Genomic DNA, 17461 nt, shown 5'->3' with positions numbered 1-17461 from the left:
CAGTGTAGAAGGCTTTCACAACACAATACAAAGCCCAGTTATAGATATGCATCCTAGTATTTGGAATCTGATACATCTCTTATGAAGGAAGAAATTGTAGAAAGAAAGAAAGAAAGAAAGAAAGAAAGAAAGAAAGAAAGAAAGAAAGAAAGAAAGAAAGGAAAAGAAAGAAAGAAAAGGAAAGAAAAAGTGTAATGCCAAATGAAACAAATCAACAAGCAAAAAAAAAAAAAGTATGATACTATGAACAAAAGACTTTGAAGACAACCACTTAGGTACAAAATCCACAAAATAAAACCAGTGATTTGTGCAATACTGCCATGAATCAACACATTTTGAATGTATTCAAATATTTTGTATTTTGCAATAATGTCTTTTAAATTTTGTTATTCATTTTCCAAGTTTCATTATATTCTTTTTAATGAATGTTCCTCTTTTATTTTTGCCATTTTATCTTTTACATCAAACTGCCTTATAGCCAATAACATATAAGGATGAAATGCTTGCAGCAAAGATGTTTAAGGCAAAAAACCAGACACACCCATGGAGGGTCTTAAAAGGGAAGCAGGATACATATGGCAAGGTGGATGAATCTCAAAACATGTTGAGTAAAAGAATTCACACAGAAAACAATATCCATGAAGAACAGGCAAAAACTAACCTATGGTGATAGAAATCAGAACACCAGTTGCCTCAGGGATAAGGAGAGAATTAACTGAAAAGAGGTATAAGGGGAAAAAAGGAGAAGTATAAGGAAACTTTCTGAGATGAGAGGAATGGTCCATCTATTATTGGAATGATGGTTACATGGGAGCATACCATGTCAAAATTTACCACACTGTATACTTGGATTTGTGCATTTTACTGTTTATAAATTAGGCCTCAACTAGAGAAGAAAGAAAGAAAGAAAGAAAGAAAGAAAGAAAGAAAGAAAGAGAAAAAGAGAAAGAAAGAAAGAAAGAAAGAGAAAGAAAGAAAGAAAGAAAGAAAGAAAGAAAGAAAGAAAGAAAAAGGGAAAGCAAAGGAAGGGAAGGAAGGGAAGAAGAAAAACAGTCTTTAGGTGGAAGGGAGTACAGGCAAGTGGGTGAAAGAAGGGGGGGGCCCATCCACTACCATGCCAGGCAGTTTCTTCAGCACCAAACTCTGGGACAGCTATGACAGCTATGAACTGACATTTCAAAATAAACTACAGGTAGGAGAGGATGCATTTTTCTAAAAATAAGTATCCTATTCTGGGACAAACATTAGGTTTAAGTCCTTGTTCCTCTGTTAAGTTGAATCCTTTTCATCACATTTCCTTTGCTTCTCATGTAAAGCCATCCCAGGACATGGTTTTCCAGAGTCAGCATCCTTTAGGAGTCACCCTCCCTCTGTCCCCAGCTGCACATACACATTATTGGATTTCATGAACTCTATAAACTTTGTGCCCAGGAAGTTATAGAAAAGGAAGCTGAGTTTAATTGATCAGCCAAAATAAAATTAATGTTCATTAGAAGTCAGAAAAAAAAGGATTTGGATCACCAGGAAACTTTCTGGGAGAATTTTGACAAAGATTTCAAAAAGGGGGCACCTGGCTGGCTCAGTCAGTGGAGCTAGAGACTATTAATCTAGGGGTTGTGAGTTCTGGCCCCATGTTGGGTGTGGAGCCTACTTAAAAAAAATTCAAAAAGTGCAAGCCCCCAAAGGATGGAAAAATGAAATAACAGTTGGAACAGGAACAAAAATCACAGATTATAGACCCAACTCCATCACTAAGTACTTGTGTAACAAATTCCTTCCGGGCTGTCAAAGGGGATTTATTGCAGATGACAAAAAGATCATAAGCAAGGTGGGCTCTGCTTCAATTTGATTTCTCTGATATTCTCTTGGCTCCCTCTTCTTCCCACCTCTGTTCCTTTCTATAGCTATTTTAGGCATCCCATTCAGAGTCAACACCCAACAAAAAAGGACTCTTTATCCTTTGTCTCTTTTCCTGATCCAGAAAACATTTCCCATAGTTCCCTACCAGATTTCCCTTCCTATCTCATTGGCTGGGATGGAGTCATATGATCCTTCCTAAGTCAATCACCGGCAAAGTGGATGGGGACCACCCTGAGTAGCTTGGACCAGTTGTGGTTTACTCCTAAGTCACCACATAAAGAAGGTAGGGACCCCCAAATACAGTCAGTGCTCTACTAACCAAGATAAAAGGTGTATTGCAGGTAGGGTGCCCCCAGCCCTGAGACAGAGTTTTGCAAGTAGGAAGTTTCCTAGGAAACACCTGGAGGGAAGGGAAGTCAGCAGGAATAGACACAGAGAGTAGTTGAACTACAATGCAATCACATTAAAAGCCTAGCTGATCTTTCAGGGAGCTCTCCTGCTGGGCTGTCTCAGATTTGTCCCAAACTGGGGTGACAGAGCCGGGCCTTTTTACTCCTGCATCAACCAGAAATGAGATGTGAGCTGCCCTTGGGAAGGGGGACAATGACCATGGGCAAGGTGGTTCTTTTCAGTACAGGAGAAGTCTCAGAAAGGGACCCAGCTGACAGTTGCTGCTGTCAACCCTCTCAATAGATGGGGAAACAAATGCTTCAGTCTTGGAGGGGTGGATCTGGGTGGCACAACATGTCATCCCCTCTGGAGGGGGGGATGTTTGTTGCATTTGTAGTTTTATTGGTCCCCTAGAAACAAGGAGTCCACACTCCTGTCCAGAGAAAACATTATATATCAGTCTGTACCAGGACCATCTCTGGAACCCAATCATCTCACTACCCTTCCACTTCCTTAGGAAGAGGTGACAGGAGAGAGCCTTTAAATGTCAGCTGCCATCTTAGTCTTTAAGGGTGGGACAGCTGGGAGGTGGCTGTGTGGATTGATTTTGGGTGGGACCTAAGCCCTCAGATTTAAGGGGCATGATGCCCACAAGAATGAAAATCCACAGGATTAGTCTTGAACAAGCCGAGAGCCTGCTAAGCCCTGGCATCTGCTGAACTTCCCAAATTACACACATTAAGCTGTTCGGTTCCACATTTCCATAGTGTGCTTCCTGCCAAGCTTCCTAGCACAGTCTACACAATAAGAAAATCAAAACGAGCAGTTAGAGCAATTATGGATACGACAGGTCAAACAAATAAGCCTTTATCTAGGACTTAAACAGACATAGTCAACAAGGGTCTAATCCAAAACTGAGATTTGGACAAAGAAAGGCTTTGCAAAACAGAAAAAGGTGGGGGGGGGGGGGGGGTAGAGATATTTGCATGCATTTTTTCTCCGTCTCACTGAAAATACTAAAATAACATGTTATTCAGCCTCTGCATGCTGCTCTGTCCCCTGAACCCCCACCCCCAGCTTCTTGAACATTCTCAAACTCTATTACTAATCCGGCTATAGGGCCAACTCATAGGAAATGTTATGTTAGGGAATGAAAATAGTCGTCATTGAAAGGAGCTGGGAAATTTACTTTGTTCATTGTTATGCACCCAGTTAAATACCCAAGAATTAAAGCCATATACATGAGTGGTGTATATTAATTCAGAAAGTACAGAGACTATGCATTACAGAAACTCTAAGCATTTCAGCTAAGTGAGAAATTCTAGGTAGAGTGAGGGGCTTGAATCTGATATGGCCATATTGTAGTGGGGGGCCAGATGTGATAGAACTTTATGATTTTATTATTATTATGTTAACAAGAAAAAGGAAGTTTCTAATCACCCCTCATTCTAGTAGTAGAGACCTCTTGCAGATACTTATTGTTCTGTGGAAGGAGAAATACAAAACAGTTTGTTTTTCTTTATACCTTTTCCCCCTCTCTGGAGTGAAAAACGCCACCCCTCATAATCTTACGGGCAAAGCTGAAATGCACACAGCTCTGGAAAATGAAGTGCTGCTAAAGCTAACCTGGCAGCAAAATCTGACTAGAACTTATGAGAGGGTAGTTCTAGTTTTTATTTATCCCAGGTTTTGCTACACATATGTTAATGTGTTTGATCACAGGTGCTGCTGCAGACACACTCATGTGAATGACAACACATATTTTGGGGAATTATCAGTATACAGATGGTAAATGAAGTCATGGGAATAGTTGAGATGGTCCAGGGAATGAAAAGACTGAGAAGAGAAGAGGGCCTAGGACAGAGCCCCTGGGGACCAAATTTAGTGAATGGACCTGAGGGAGAAGGAAAGCGATTGTGGAGATGCAACATCCCAGAGAAGAGAACGTTTGGGCATGGCAGCATGGCTCGCAGTGCTGGCTGGGGAGGTCAGTGGCAGACCAGAGGGCATTTAAGGGATCTTGCCTTCTAGAAGGCTGAGAACATGTCTTAAACCTATGTTCTCTTTTTAACACACTGAGCTGTGCTTTGTTCATTGTCGGTACCCAATAAAGACTTGCTAGTTAATTGATTATGTCAGTAAAAGCCATAGATCAGAGAGGCGAACCTGCTTTTGTGAGGCCTCCTTTGGGATAAAAGATTGGGAGGACCACAGAAAGAGCACAGAAAAAGAGCACAAAAAACAACCAGAAAGTGAGATGATGAGTTTGCTCACTGACAGGAACAGTTGGAAAGGAGAACATCTCGTTCCTTTCTACATGGAAGAACAGTAGGGATGGGTAATGAGAAACAGTAAAATTGGCAGGTCTTTGAGGTGAAAAGAGTAAGAACCATGGTGGAGTGAGAAAGTAGACTGACCAAATAAATATTTATTCTTAAACGATGGGTCAGAGCAATTTATGGAAACTTGGAGATAATCAAATCAACTATTATTTCCCAAATGATAAAATAAACAGAGAATCTGAGCGACTCTCTTAAGGGAACAGCTAGTTACTGACAAAACCTGGACTCCAACTGAGGGCTCAGGGCCCAGTCCAATGTTATTCCGTATAAACATAGAATCTCAGTCCTGGGCCCCTCTCCCCATTTCCTGCCTGTCTTTCTACACTTTTATCAGTAAAATCTGGTTAAAATGAACATCTGGACAGCTGTGAACATCTGTATGAAATCACAGGCCTGGGCCTGAAGCAGTTTTTTTATGTTTATTTATTTTTGAGAGAGAGAGAAAGAGGATATGCACGTGAGCAGGGGAAGGGCAGAGAGAGAGGGAGACAGAGGATCTGAAGTGGGCTCTACGCCAAGAGTGGAGAGCTCCACGCAGGGCTCAAACTCACAAACCATGAGATCATGACCTGAGCCAAAGTTGGATGCTTAACTAACTGAGCCACCCAGGTGCCCCTGAAGCACTTTCAATGGCAACAGTCACCACAATGGAATCATGGAATCAAGGATCAGAGGTAAGAGGTAAAGGGGTTACTAATTTTCCTCCTCTGGAAACCCCTGGAAAGGAAGAACCAAGCATGGCTTCAGAAACTCACCTTGGAAAATAATCTATTTAATGCATTAGGGTGGAGAAGAATGTATTATTCTCTTTTCCAAATGGTATTTATTATTTTTATAATTAAAAGAAACATTTGGGAGGGGCAGGGGAGAGGGGAAAATACTTGATGAACATTGAGGAGGGGACTTGGGTGAGCACTGGGTGTTGTATGTAAGTGATGAATCACAGGAATCTACACCTAAAACCAAGAGCACACTGTATACACTGTATGTTAGCCAACTTGACAATAAATTATATTTTAAAAATTCATTAATTTTCTTAAACCTTTATTTATTTTTTATTTATTATTTTATTTTATTTTATTTTATTTTATTTTATTTTATTTTATTTTATTTTATTTTATTTTATTTTAAATGTTTATTTTTTTGAGAGTGTGTGCATGTAACTGGGGGAGGGGCAGAGAGAAAGGGAGAGGGAGAATCCCAAGCAGGCTCCATGCTCAGCAGAGCCCAATTCAGGGCCCAATCTCACAACTATGAGATCATGACCTGGGCAGAAATCAAGAGTCTGACACATAACCAACTAAGCCACCCAGGTGCCCTATTTTATTTTACTTTTGAGAGAGAGTGGAGGGGAGGAGCAAAGGGAGAGGGAGAATCTTAAGCAGGCTCCATCCCCAGCAAGGAGCCCTATGTGATGCTCAATCCCACAACTGCAAGATCATGACCTGAGCCGAAAACAAGAGTCAGATGCTTAACCCACTAAGCCACCCAGGTGTCCCTATTTTATTTATCTATTTATAATGAGAGTGGGCAGGTGGGAAGGAAGAGTTAGGGTGGAACAGGCTTTTTGTCAGTGTGACCAGCAACCACTCAGAGTCAGGTTGTGCCTGGTGAAAACCAGGCAGGACTCAAGGAAAACAAATTCTACTTTCCCTTCCCTTCTACTTCTCTTTTGGTAGTTTACAAGTGAACTTCTGTGCAAGGCAGCAACTTGCATAGAAAAGATAATGAAACATTTTCTTGACTTGGGGAGATAGGAGATCAGTTAAAGGAAGGAAATGGAGAGGAAATGGACACAGGAGAATGGGTGAAGCCATGTGACTTAGGGAGAACCACTTCACTGAAATATTCCTGAGTTCCTGTTTAAGCAAGACTAAGGAGGATAAAACATGGTCCTTGCTCTTAAAATGTGTGACTGCTACTCTATCCCTCCAATATCCAGCATGGTGCCTGATGGGCAGAAAGGGCTCAATCAACCTTCCCTGAATGGAAGAATGAGATCCCCATTCTTGAAAAGATGCAGCACATCCTTTCAGGTGGAAAAGAAGTTCCCATACCCTTTTCCTTGACTTTTTTAGATCCATTAGTCCCAACAGGTCATTTCTGCTCTAAACTGTCAGGAAAACCAGGCCTCATGATACCCAAGAGCCACCATTTCTCCTCTCTTGATATTCAACACTGCCCAGCTGGCTATCATATTAACTGGCTGTCCCCCAAGTCCCAGGCATTGGGAGAAGACCCAGACCTTCCCCGAGCATTGATGGCTAATCAGGCAGTCTGCTCCAAGACTTCCAGGTCCTCGTGTCTAAGGTCAAGCATGGCATTCTGGCCGTAGGAAACCCCAGAGAGTTTCTCCTTATTTAGTGGCAGGTTCAGGCCTGGCTGATATGCTGTGGTATCAGGGACCAAAAGCTGTTCTTATTTTGCTTCTAAAGGTCACTTTTAGATGCCAGAAAAAGGAAGTTCTACCGCTTGGAACACAACATTCTAAAACAGTTGAAAAGGCCTTGGAAAGTTCTCAGATGAAGTTAATTAAAACCTTCCCCCATCCTAAGGGTCAAATCCTGCTGTTTCAAGTTGTTATCCAGCTGAGTCTCTGGATGAGCAAGTCTCCCAAGGACGGGTGAATTTAGTTTAGAAAGCTGTGTCATGTGGAAAGTGCCAACTGTCCCTGCAAGGGAAACAAGTTGTTTTCTGCCTTAAGGGTTCTAGGCCACAAGTATAGGAGAACTCAGAAACATTTCTGCCAGCAGCTTTTACTCTAGCTCATACTCTCAATTATCAAACAAAGGAATTCTATCCCTCAGGAACAATCAGGAAGGAAACCTTTATGATACACAGCTGTGAGTGCTATGCTCACTGTCAGAGGGCTAGCTTTGTTCTGGGAGAATTGATGCTGTCAGTCTCTCTGTACAATGTCAATAAGCTCATATCACTGAGATGGAATAAGAGGGTTACCATAGCAAAGGCAGTGCCTCACTTGCTCCCAGGCTACACTAAGAGATTTCTTAGAGCAAGGAACTGAGCCTAGCCCTGGCTTGGCCACACACAGCCGGGAGGCATTTCAGGAAAAGGGAGCCATTGTCCCCAACAGGATGCACACTTCACCAGTGTGTCTATTCATCAGCCCAGCACAGGTTAGCTTCTCTGCCTGTGGATCAACAAAGTCCTTCTCAACAAATGTCAGATGTCTTTGTGCTTTAAGATTCCCAAGAACAGATGTAGTTGAGGGAGCTAATTATAACTTAGGGATTATTTTGCCCAGTCTACTCAGTAACTGACTGAGTGGCTGACTTAAAAGAAACAATGGCATGTGCTACTGGAAAACTACTGTTAAGACCAAGATCCCTGACCTCTAGCAGTTTATCATCTGGTAGTAGGGGGGCCTGGAAATGTCAGTTATGGGCTCTGCCATACCCAATGTCTTCTACAGACATTGGTCTTCTGCCCCCCCCCCCCCAGAGTCTCCTACACAAAGAGCACCAAGCTGTTCTATGTCCAGGAATGGCCACTATTAGGCTGGGACCAGGGCCACCCCCACCCCCCAACAGGCTAGGCAGTGGCCAGCATAGAAGGATGAGCTGGGCCAAACCTATGGGAATAAGAGCTAGAAGCTAGGTGCACTTGGAGGAGGTAGAGGGCAGACACATGGGTAGGAGCTGGGTCCTAAAGGCTATGCCCTGTAGAGAAGCTCCTGTGACCTGGCTTTACCACTGTTCCTGTCTTTCCTCAGGCCTGACTATCCTCCTTTTTCTGGGTTCCTCTGTTATGTTCCCTTCTGATACCCATGCCTTACCATGTACCTATGCATATACAGCTGCATTACTGCTACTAGTTATGGTAACAAGAGAATCTTTTTTTCTTTCTTATTTGAAAATGTATTTATTTGTTTGTTTGTTTGTTTGTTTATTTATTTATTTATTTATTTAAGAATTTATTTTTGAGTAATCTGAACCCAAGGTGGGACTAGAACTTACAACCTTGAGATCCAGAGTTGCATTCTCTACTGACCAAGCCTGCCAGGCACACCCTATTTATTTATTTAAAGTATAGCTGAGGGATGCCTGGCTGGCTCAGTTGGTTAAGTGTCTAACTCTTGACTTTGGCTCAGGTCATGATCTCACTGTTTGTGAGATTGGGCTCTGCACTGACAGCGTGGAGCCTGCTTGAGATCCCTCTCTCCCTCTCTCTCTGCCCCTTCCCTACTTGCACTCTCTCTCAAAATCGATACATAAACCTTAAAAAAATAATAATCAAGTATAGTTGATACATAGAAAATCTAGTTGATAGCAAGATTTGATAGTTAATAACAAGAAAATCTTTATTCGTGACCAAGAGGGAAGACAAATAAGGGAAGTCAGATGATAGCCACAGTATAAGTTGGAAGGCTTGTGGTCTTAAATGTTCAGTCTGGTTGTAGTTTGGGCTTGCCTAGGCCTGACATGGCCACAGGGATTGTAAACTCCATGAGGGCTGCCTTGTTTACTGCTTTGTCTCCTAGTTGAGTGCCTGCACCAAGCTGGTGATCAATAAGTACTGGCCGAATGAATAGACCAGAAGCCAGAAAGATTAAGTTAAGTTTAGCACTGGCTATTTTCTGTGTGTCATGCTCTTTCTGCCTGCTGCTCCATGTCCCAGACGGCTGATGTATAGTTTCTACATTTAAGGGTCTCTTGGTCCTCTGACTTTCACTGGGGTTCAGCCAAATGGGGAACCCTTGCCAGATATCGGAGGGAAGGAGGCAAGTGATATGAGGATATTCTTACCCCCAATGACGCTACATTGTTGTGGAGTGGCCCTCTCCCTCCCATCCCTCTGCCTCCCAATTCTCCCACTAGACATGGTAGTGACTCCCAATCCAGTGTTATCAGCCCAAGATAATACCAATCCTTTGTGGTTTCCCCACCAACATTTCTAAATAACCCCTTTATTAAAAGCTCCTCAAAGCGTCCAATTTGAATGGAGCATCTGTTTCCTGCTGAGACGCTGACTGATAGAGTTCCCAAAAATCAATTGTGTACATTTCGCTATCTAGTTTTCTCTCTGTACCAGTACATTCTGCTCAACTCTATCGTGCTTCACAGAGGCACAATGGGCAGGAGGAGGTTTGCTCAAGTTGGCCTTGAATGAGGTGAAGGCGGTGGGGTGGCCAAAGGGCAACAAGGGAGTATCTGGTCTCAGCACTAGTAAATACACTGCATAAATGCTGAGTGAGGGTGACCACTTGGTCACTACCTTCCCCAGGACAAATTCTGGGTCTGACCTTCTGTTAGGCAAGCAAGTTTTCCTTCTCAGGTAAAATTAGTTTCTCTGGCTAAAAAAGCTGTGTTTTGAATCATGTTTTATTGCAGAACTACAAAATAAAAATCAAAGGTTCTCTTGGTGAGAAGGCCATTCCTCCTCTCTGACCACACAGTTAATTTCCCCAAATTAATGCAGCAGAAGCCGAGGTCGGGGTTGGGAATCGACTTTTCTGTGTCATTTTTGCCTTTTAAATTTGATAAGCCCTTGAAAAGCAAAGGTTATTGAGTGTATCAAGCTGTGCTCCTCTTACAGCCTTTGGTGTTGGGTTAAGGAGAGTAGGTGGAAGCAGTAGGGCTATTTTTATTTTTATGACAATTTTTCCTCTCTGAACATACTAATGGGGAAAAAGTTCATCTTTAATTTTCTTAAAAAGGAGACTGAAAGGGTCTCACATGATCCAAAGCTTTTTCTCACCTCTAAGAAAAAAAGCCTCCCTCAGCCCTTTATCAGCATATTATCTTGTCTACTTGGGATATGCTTTTACAACAGGTTTCCTACCAGGGAGATTCAGTAGCAGTCTCAAATAGAAAGGCCTGACTTCCTACCTAAGACTCAAATGGAAAAACACAGGATCTGCATTTATATGTTCTCTTTTATTCCCCCTCCTTTACCCCTTTAAAAGAGGGATATTCTTTAGTCCCCTGTCTTTTGGCAACAGCCATTTGAAAGAAAGAATCACGTGGTAATTATTAATTTTGCATGGGATCAACTCTGGCCTCAGCTTTCATTTGAGATGCAGTTACATGAAAAACAGACTGAGTTAATTTCATCCCCTCTGGGGTTGCTTGGCAACAAGGCCTACTTCCAGATCATCTCTTCTTCTTGGCCCACAGTGATCTCTTTAGGGTGTCTCTCATGCTAAGGCAATCATCACCCTGTTGCTGTCGCTCCTGACTGTGTCCCTGTGGTCCTGATGGCACAGGGGGTTTGTTATGGCTTTGCTCCAGTCACACGGTCTGGGGTCTGTAAAAGCCCTGAGCTTGTTAGCGCAGAGAATGAACTACACTGGGGAATTTGGGATTCAAACAATTGAGGTTAGACAGGAAAGAGAGGGAGCATGAACAACGTCTGAGGTGATGCTGGAGGGCAGTGGGCTGAGATACAATAAATACTAAAGTCCATTTAAAAAAAAAAAGCATTACTATGCTCTGATTTGGAAATCTTTCTAAACGACACTGTTAAATGATAAATGCAAAGTCCAGAACAGTATGCATAGGATGCTAGATTGGGGGCAGGGAGGTGGAGAAATGGGGGGGTATGAAAATATTTTTATGTTTGCATAAAGAAAAATACAGATGGCCACCTGTAAGTGTTTGTGAGGCATGAGAGTAATGGGGTAGAAAGGGCAGAGGTGAGGGGCTCCCTCTACTCGTTAGATGGGATGTTGCCCCTGATTCATGAATCATTTAATAAAGTCAATTAGATCTTCGAAAGAAAGAAAGAAAGAAAGAAAGAAAGAAAGAAAGAAAGAAAGAAAAAGACAAAGAAAAAAGAAAGGGCAGAGAGGAGAAGAAGACTTTTCACCTGTGTACCTCTTTATACTATTTTGCTTCATAAGCTAAAAGAATGTGTTGTTTGGTCAAAAAGATTTTTTTTAATAAACATTTAAAAAGTGTTAGGAACCGAAGGCAAAGTGTTAATGTTTGGGAGAGTTGAGGAAGTTCATTAAAGGGTATATGGGAATTTTTTAAACTGTTTTCATTATTAGTAACTCAACACATTTTCTAGCCTTCCCTTCCTGTTTAAACAGCATTCTTGCTATCTTTTATGAAGGAAGTCAATAGGTGCATTTTGAACATTTTGAACAACTTGGTAGGAGATAAGGGTATCTCTGAGAATTTTGAGCTGCAGAGAAAAGCCCTCAGCTAGGAACATTAGCCTTAATCAGAGTGTGCTTCCATCTCTGTCCCAAATGACTTTAGCTGTGGTCCCTGAAGATCTGAGAAGAAATAAGTGACAACCTCCTCAAGGACTGGCCTCTCTGAGAATGGAACTCCCATGATAAAACCATAGTTCTTCAATTCATATAAGCCCTCAATTGTACCTTCATGGGGCTTTCCTGGATATCCTTCAGTATTTTCTCTCACCTTTGCAGCAAACAGGCATCTACTCATCTCTGGAACACTCTGTACCTTGCTCTACTAGACTAAGCTCCTTGAGGATAGGTGCAATGGCTGAGTCCTCACTATATACAGCTCCCCTGGCATAGTAGAAATATGTACTTTTTGCTTATTTTTTTTGAAGTAATTACAGATTTACATGAAGTTGCAAAAAATATACAGAGAACCCATAAGTGCCTGTGTTTAAAAAGAAGGAAAAAAAATCTTACATCAATAATCTAACTTCCCGGAGCGCCTGGGTGGCTCAGTCGGTTAAGCGGCCGACTTCGGCTCAGTTCATGATCTCGCGGTCCGTGAGTTCCAGCCCCACATCGGGCTCTGTGCTGACAGCTCAGAGCCTGGAGCCTGTTTCAGATTCTGTGTCTCCCTCTCTCTGACCCTCCCCCGTTCATGCTCTGTCTCTCTCTGTCTCAAAATAAATAAACGTTAAAAAAAAAATTTTTTTTAAATAATCTAACTTCCCACCTAAAGTAACTAGAAAAAGAAGAACAAATTAAATACAAAGCAAGAGGAAGGAAAGAAAAAAAGATTACAGAGATGGAGCATGCAACTCTTAATCTCAGGGCTGTGAGTTCAAGTCCTACATTGGGTATAGGGATTACTTAAAAATAAAATCTTTAAAAAATTTTTTAAAAAGATTACAGAAGAAATAAATGAACTAGAGAATAGAAAAACAATAGAGAAAATCAATAAAACCAAAAGTTGGTTCTTTGGAAAAAAAATCAATGAAATTGACAAACCTTTAGCTAGACTGATAAAGATAAAAGGAAAGAAGACTCAAATTACTAAAATCAACGATAAAAGAGAATGCTACTATCAACTTTACAAAAATAAAAAGGACTATAAGGAAAAACTAAGAACAATTGCTTACCAACAATAGATAACATAGATGCCATAGATAAATTCCTAGAAAACCAAAATCTACTGAAATTGAGTCATTATGAAATAGAAAATCAAGGGGCACCTGGGTGGCTCAGTTGGTTAAGTGTCCAACCTCAGCTCAGGTCGTGATCTCATGGTTTGTGCATTCAGGCCCTTCATCAGGCTTGTTGCTGTCGGTGCAGAGCTCGCTTTGGATCCTCTGTCCCCCTCTCTCTCTGCCCCCCGCAACGCCTGTGTACTCTATTTCTCTCTCAAAAATAAACACTTTAAATAAAGAAATAGAAAATCAAAACCACAATGAGATATCACTTCACACCCACTTGGATGGCTATAATAAAAAACAGGCAATAACGTGTCAGTAAAGATATGGAGAAACTGGAATTCTCATCCACTGATGATGGGAATGTAAAATGGTGCAGCACCGTGGAAAGCTGTGTCAGTCTTTCAAAAAGTTAGAGAGTTATCATATGATCCAAAAATTCCATTCATAGGTATATACTCAAGAAAATGGAAAATGTACATAAATGTCTACAGCAGTATTATTCATAATAGTCAAAAAGCAGAAACAACCTAGATGTCCATTAAGTAAGGAATGAATAACAAAATGTGGTATATCTATATGGTGGAATATTATTCAATCACAGAAAGGAATGAAAAACTCATACAAGCTAGAATGTTGATGAATCTTAAAAACATGCTAGGTGAAAGAGGCCAGACACAAAAGAACACATAATGTATTGATTCCATGTAAATGAAATATCAAGAATAGGCAAATCCACAGAGACAGAAAGTAGATTAGTAATTTCTAAAGGATAATGGAAGAGAAACGGGAAGTGACTACTCCTGAGGATAGGGTTTCTTTTGCGGTGATGAAAGCATTCTGGAATTAGCGGTGATGGTTGCATGTATGTTACCAATATACTAAATTGAACCATGAATATACTAAAATCCATTGAATTGTACACTTCAAAAGGGTGAATTGTATGGTATATGAATTATATGTCATTAAAGAAGGAATGAATAAAAGAAAGCAGCAGTTAATGCCTTTAAAAATGTAATGAGAGGGATGCCTGGGTGGCTCAGTCGGTTAAGCATCTGACTTCCGCTCAGGTCATGATCTCGTGGTTCGTGATTTCAAGCCCCACGTCGGGCTCTGTGCTGACAGCTCAGAGCCTGGAGCCTGTTTCAGATTCTGTGTCTCCCTCTCTCTCTCTCTGACCCTCCCCCGTTCATGCTCTGTCTCTCTCTGTCTCAAAAATAAATAAATAAATAAATAAATAAATAAATAAATAAATAAAATTAAAAAAAAAAAAATGTAATGAGAGATTCCATTTACTTTTTATTCAGATTCCCCCAGGGGTCACATCTTGCATGAATATATACCTATCACAACCAGGAAAGTGACATTAGTACAGTCCACAAAGTTTATTTAGAATTCACCAGTTGTACATGGCTCTGTGTGTGTGCGTGTGTGTGTGCATGTAGTTCTGTGCAATTTTATCTCGTGTGTAGATTCATGTAAACACCAACACAATCAAGATAACAAAACTGTTGTATTATCACAAGTGTCTTTCCTGCTACCTGTTTTACTCATACTCTCCCCATCTCTAGCCCCTGCCAACAACTGATCTGTTCTCTATAATTTTGTTATTCCAAATTTAATATAAATTGCTACATATTATATAAATATAACTTTTTGCCCCCATGTTCATAGCAGCACTATCAATAATAGCCAAAGTATGGAAAGAGCCCAAATGTCCATCCACGGATGAATGGGTAAAGAAGATGTGGTATATATACAATGAAGTATTACTCGGCAGTCAAAAAGAATGAAATCTTGCCATTTGCAACTATGTGGATGGAACTGGAGGGTATTATGCTAAGTGAAATTAGTCAGAGAAAGACAAAAATCATATGACTTCACTCACATGAGGACTTTAAGAGACAAAACAGATGAACATAAGGGAAAGGAAATAAAAATAATATAAAAACAGGGAGGGGGACAAAACAAAAGAGACTCAAAAATATGAAGAACAAACTGAGGGTTGCTGGAGGGGTTGTGGGAGGGGGGGATGGGCTAAATGGGTAAGGGGCATTAAGGAATCTACTGAAATCATTGCTTCACTATATACTAACTAATTTGGATGTAAATTTTAAAAAATAAAAAATAAAGTTAAAAAAATATATATAACTTTTTGAGTTGGCTTTTTGCAGTCAACTTAATTCTCTTGGGATTTACCCAAATATTACCTGTATCAATAGTTCATTCCCTTTGTTTGTTTTTAAATTTTCTTTGGTAACATAAAATTTTATTTATTCTTTCCATTAATAACTAACATTTAAGAACATTTACAATATTAATAGAACTTAATCTAAGAGAAGTTCAATGTACTTTTTTTAACATCTTAATACTGGGTATTAATAAAAAATATTCAAAATAATTATGGTCAAAATTATTATGTCAAAAATCACAAATAAATGTTTGGTGTTAGTATGTCTACATATAATTCAGTTTTTAGTGTAAAATTTTTTGGCTGAAAAAAAAGAATATTTGGTTTGCTTCACTAATAGTATGTCTTAATGCTGAGGCAGGCTCTTGGTATTTCTTCTGCTGTTGATTTTTAGTATAGTTATTTATGTCTGTTATGAATGGAATTGAGTGGAAAGGTACTCATCACATAAACTCCAAATAAAAGTACATAGCTGATTACTGTAGGAGATAAACAGGTAATGCAAGTGCCCAATATTTCTGAGGCCAAAAGGTTAAGCCTAAGGAGTCTAGTCAAGATTCAAGAATAAAAGGGGCACTGGGTGGCTCAGTCGGTTAAGCGTCTGACTTTGGCTTAACATCATGATCTCACCGTTCATGTGTTCAAGCCCCGAGCCCCATGTAGGGTTCTGTGCTGACAGCTCTGCTTTGGACTCTATGTCTCCCTCTCTCCCTGTCCCTTCCCTGCTCGTGCTTTTTCTCTGTCTCTCAAAAATAAATGTAAAAAAAAAATAAGATTCAGGAATAAAGGCTCATACAAGATATAATACAAAGACAAACTGGAAGCTCAAGAGCAAAACCATAAACCACTCGTTCTGACAATGGTGATAGTGAATTTTCCACCATTTTCCTGGTGGGTTTAGACAATCAGACAATCTCAGCACCGAATCCTCTGTTCAAGCACAGCAGAGGGTGGGAAAGAGGGAAAATTGAAAGGCCAAGGTGCGAGAGTACCGCCAGCCCAGGCACAGGTGCGCCAGGACCCTCTCTGGGAGTGAAAGAGGGAACACGTCTATTTCTTTTATTTTAAAATAATTTTTAAAAAAATTTAGAACAGTCTTACATTTACAGACTTAGTATTTAGAAAGTACAAAGAGTTCTCATATACGCTACATCCAGTTTTCTCTATCATTAGCATCTTTCATTAGTATGGTACATTTGTCATAATTAATGGGCCAATCGATCTATTCTTATTAACTCAAGTTCACGCTTGAAGGTTCCTCAGTTTTCCCCTAATGTCATTTTTCTATATCAGGATACTATCTGATGTTTTACAGTTATGTCTCCTTAGGGTCCTTTTGGCTGTGACTATTATTTTCAGACTTCTCTTGTTTTTGTTGACACTTGAAAGTTTCGAGGACTCCTGGTCAGATGTTTTGTAGAAAGTCCTTCCATTGCGATTTATCTGATGCTCCCTCATGATTAGACTGGGGTAATGTGGGAAGGAAGACCACAGAGATGAAGCACCATTATCATCACATATCATATCAAGGGTACATACTATCAACATGACTTATCACTGCTGATGTTGCCCTTAATTTCCTGCCTGGGATAGTGTTTGTCAGGATTCTCTACTGTAAGCTTTCTCTCTCTGTCTCTGTCTCTCTTTTTTTTCTTCTTTCCATACTGTATTCTTTGGAAGAAAGTTGCCATAAACAGCCCACATTTAAGGAATGGGGAATTATGTTCCACACTCTTAAGGGCAGAATACTTACATCAATTATTTGCAATTCTGCATGAGAGATATATCTAATGTCCTGAATTTATTTATTTATTTAGTCACTTATGTATATCAGTATGGACTCATGAATATTTATTTTATACTTAGGGTTACAATACAAGACTATTTTATTCTTTTTTTTTTAATTTTTTTTTAACATTTATTTATTTTTGAGACAGAGAGAGACAGAGCATGAACGGGGGAGGGGCAGAGAGAGAGGGAGGCACAGAATCCAAAGCAGGCTTCAGGCTCTGAGCCATTAGCCCAGAGCCCGATGCGGGGCTCGAACTCACGGACCGCGAGATCGTGACCTGAGTTGAAGTCGGACGCTTAACTGACTGAGCCACCCAGGCGCCCCAAGACTATTTTATTCTTTGTGTTGCTCACGTTGTTCCAGCTTTGGCCGTTAGGAACTCATTCAATCAGACCCTATATCTCCATATGACCATCACTGTGAAGTTGATTTTTTTTTTGTTTTTAGCACTTTCTTTTCCTTTCTGGCACTACAAGATGCTCTAAGCTCAAATTCTGTCTTTCCTGTCCCATTCCTAGCATCAGCCTTTTCTCCAAGGAG

At 40.5% G+C, this 17461-nt stretch overlaps 1 pseudogene; it reads right to left on the bottom strand.

The window, feature by feature from the left end:
• Nucleotides 1-15406: 15406 nt before the first annotated feature.
• Nucleotides 15407-16013, bottom strand: LOC122215041 (annotated as a pseudogene).
• Nucleotides 16014-17461: the final 1448 nt, after the last annotated feature.

This window comes from Panthera leo, chromosome A3, assembly GCF_018350215.1.
Source record: "Panthera leo isolate Ple1 chromosome A3, P.leo_Ple1_pat1.1, whole genome shotgun sequence".
Taxonomy (NCBI): domain Eukaryota; kingdom Metazoa; phylum Chordata; class Mammalia; order Carnivora; family Felidae; genus Panthera; species Panthera leo.
The sequence above is the reverse complement of the archived record's forward strand: the minus strand, read 5'-3'. Positions and strand labels throughout refer to the sequence as shown.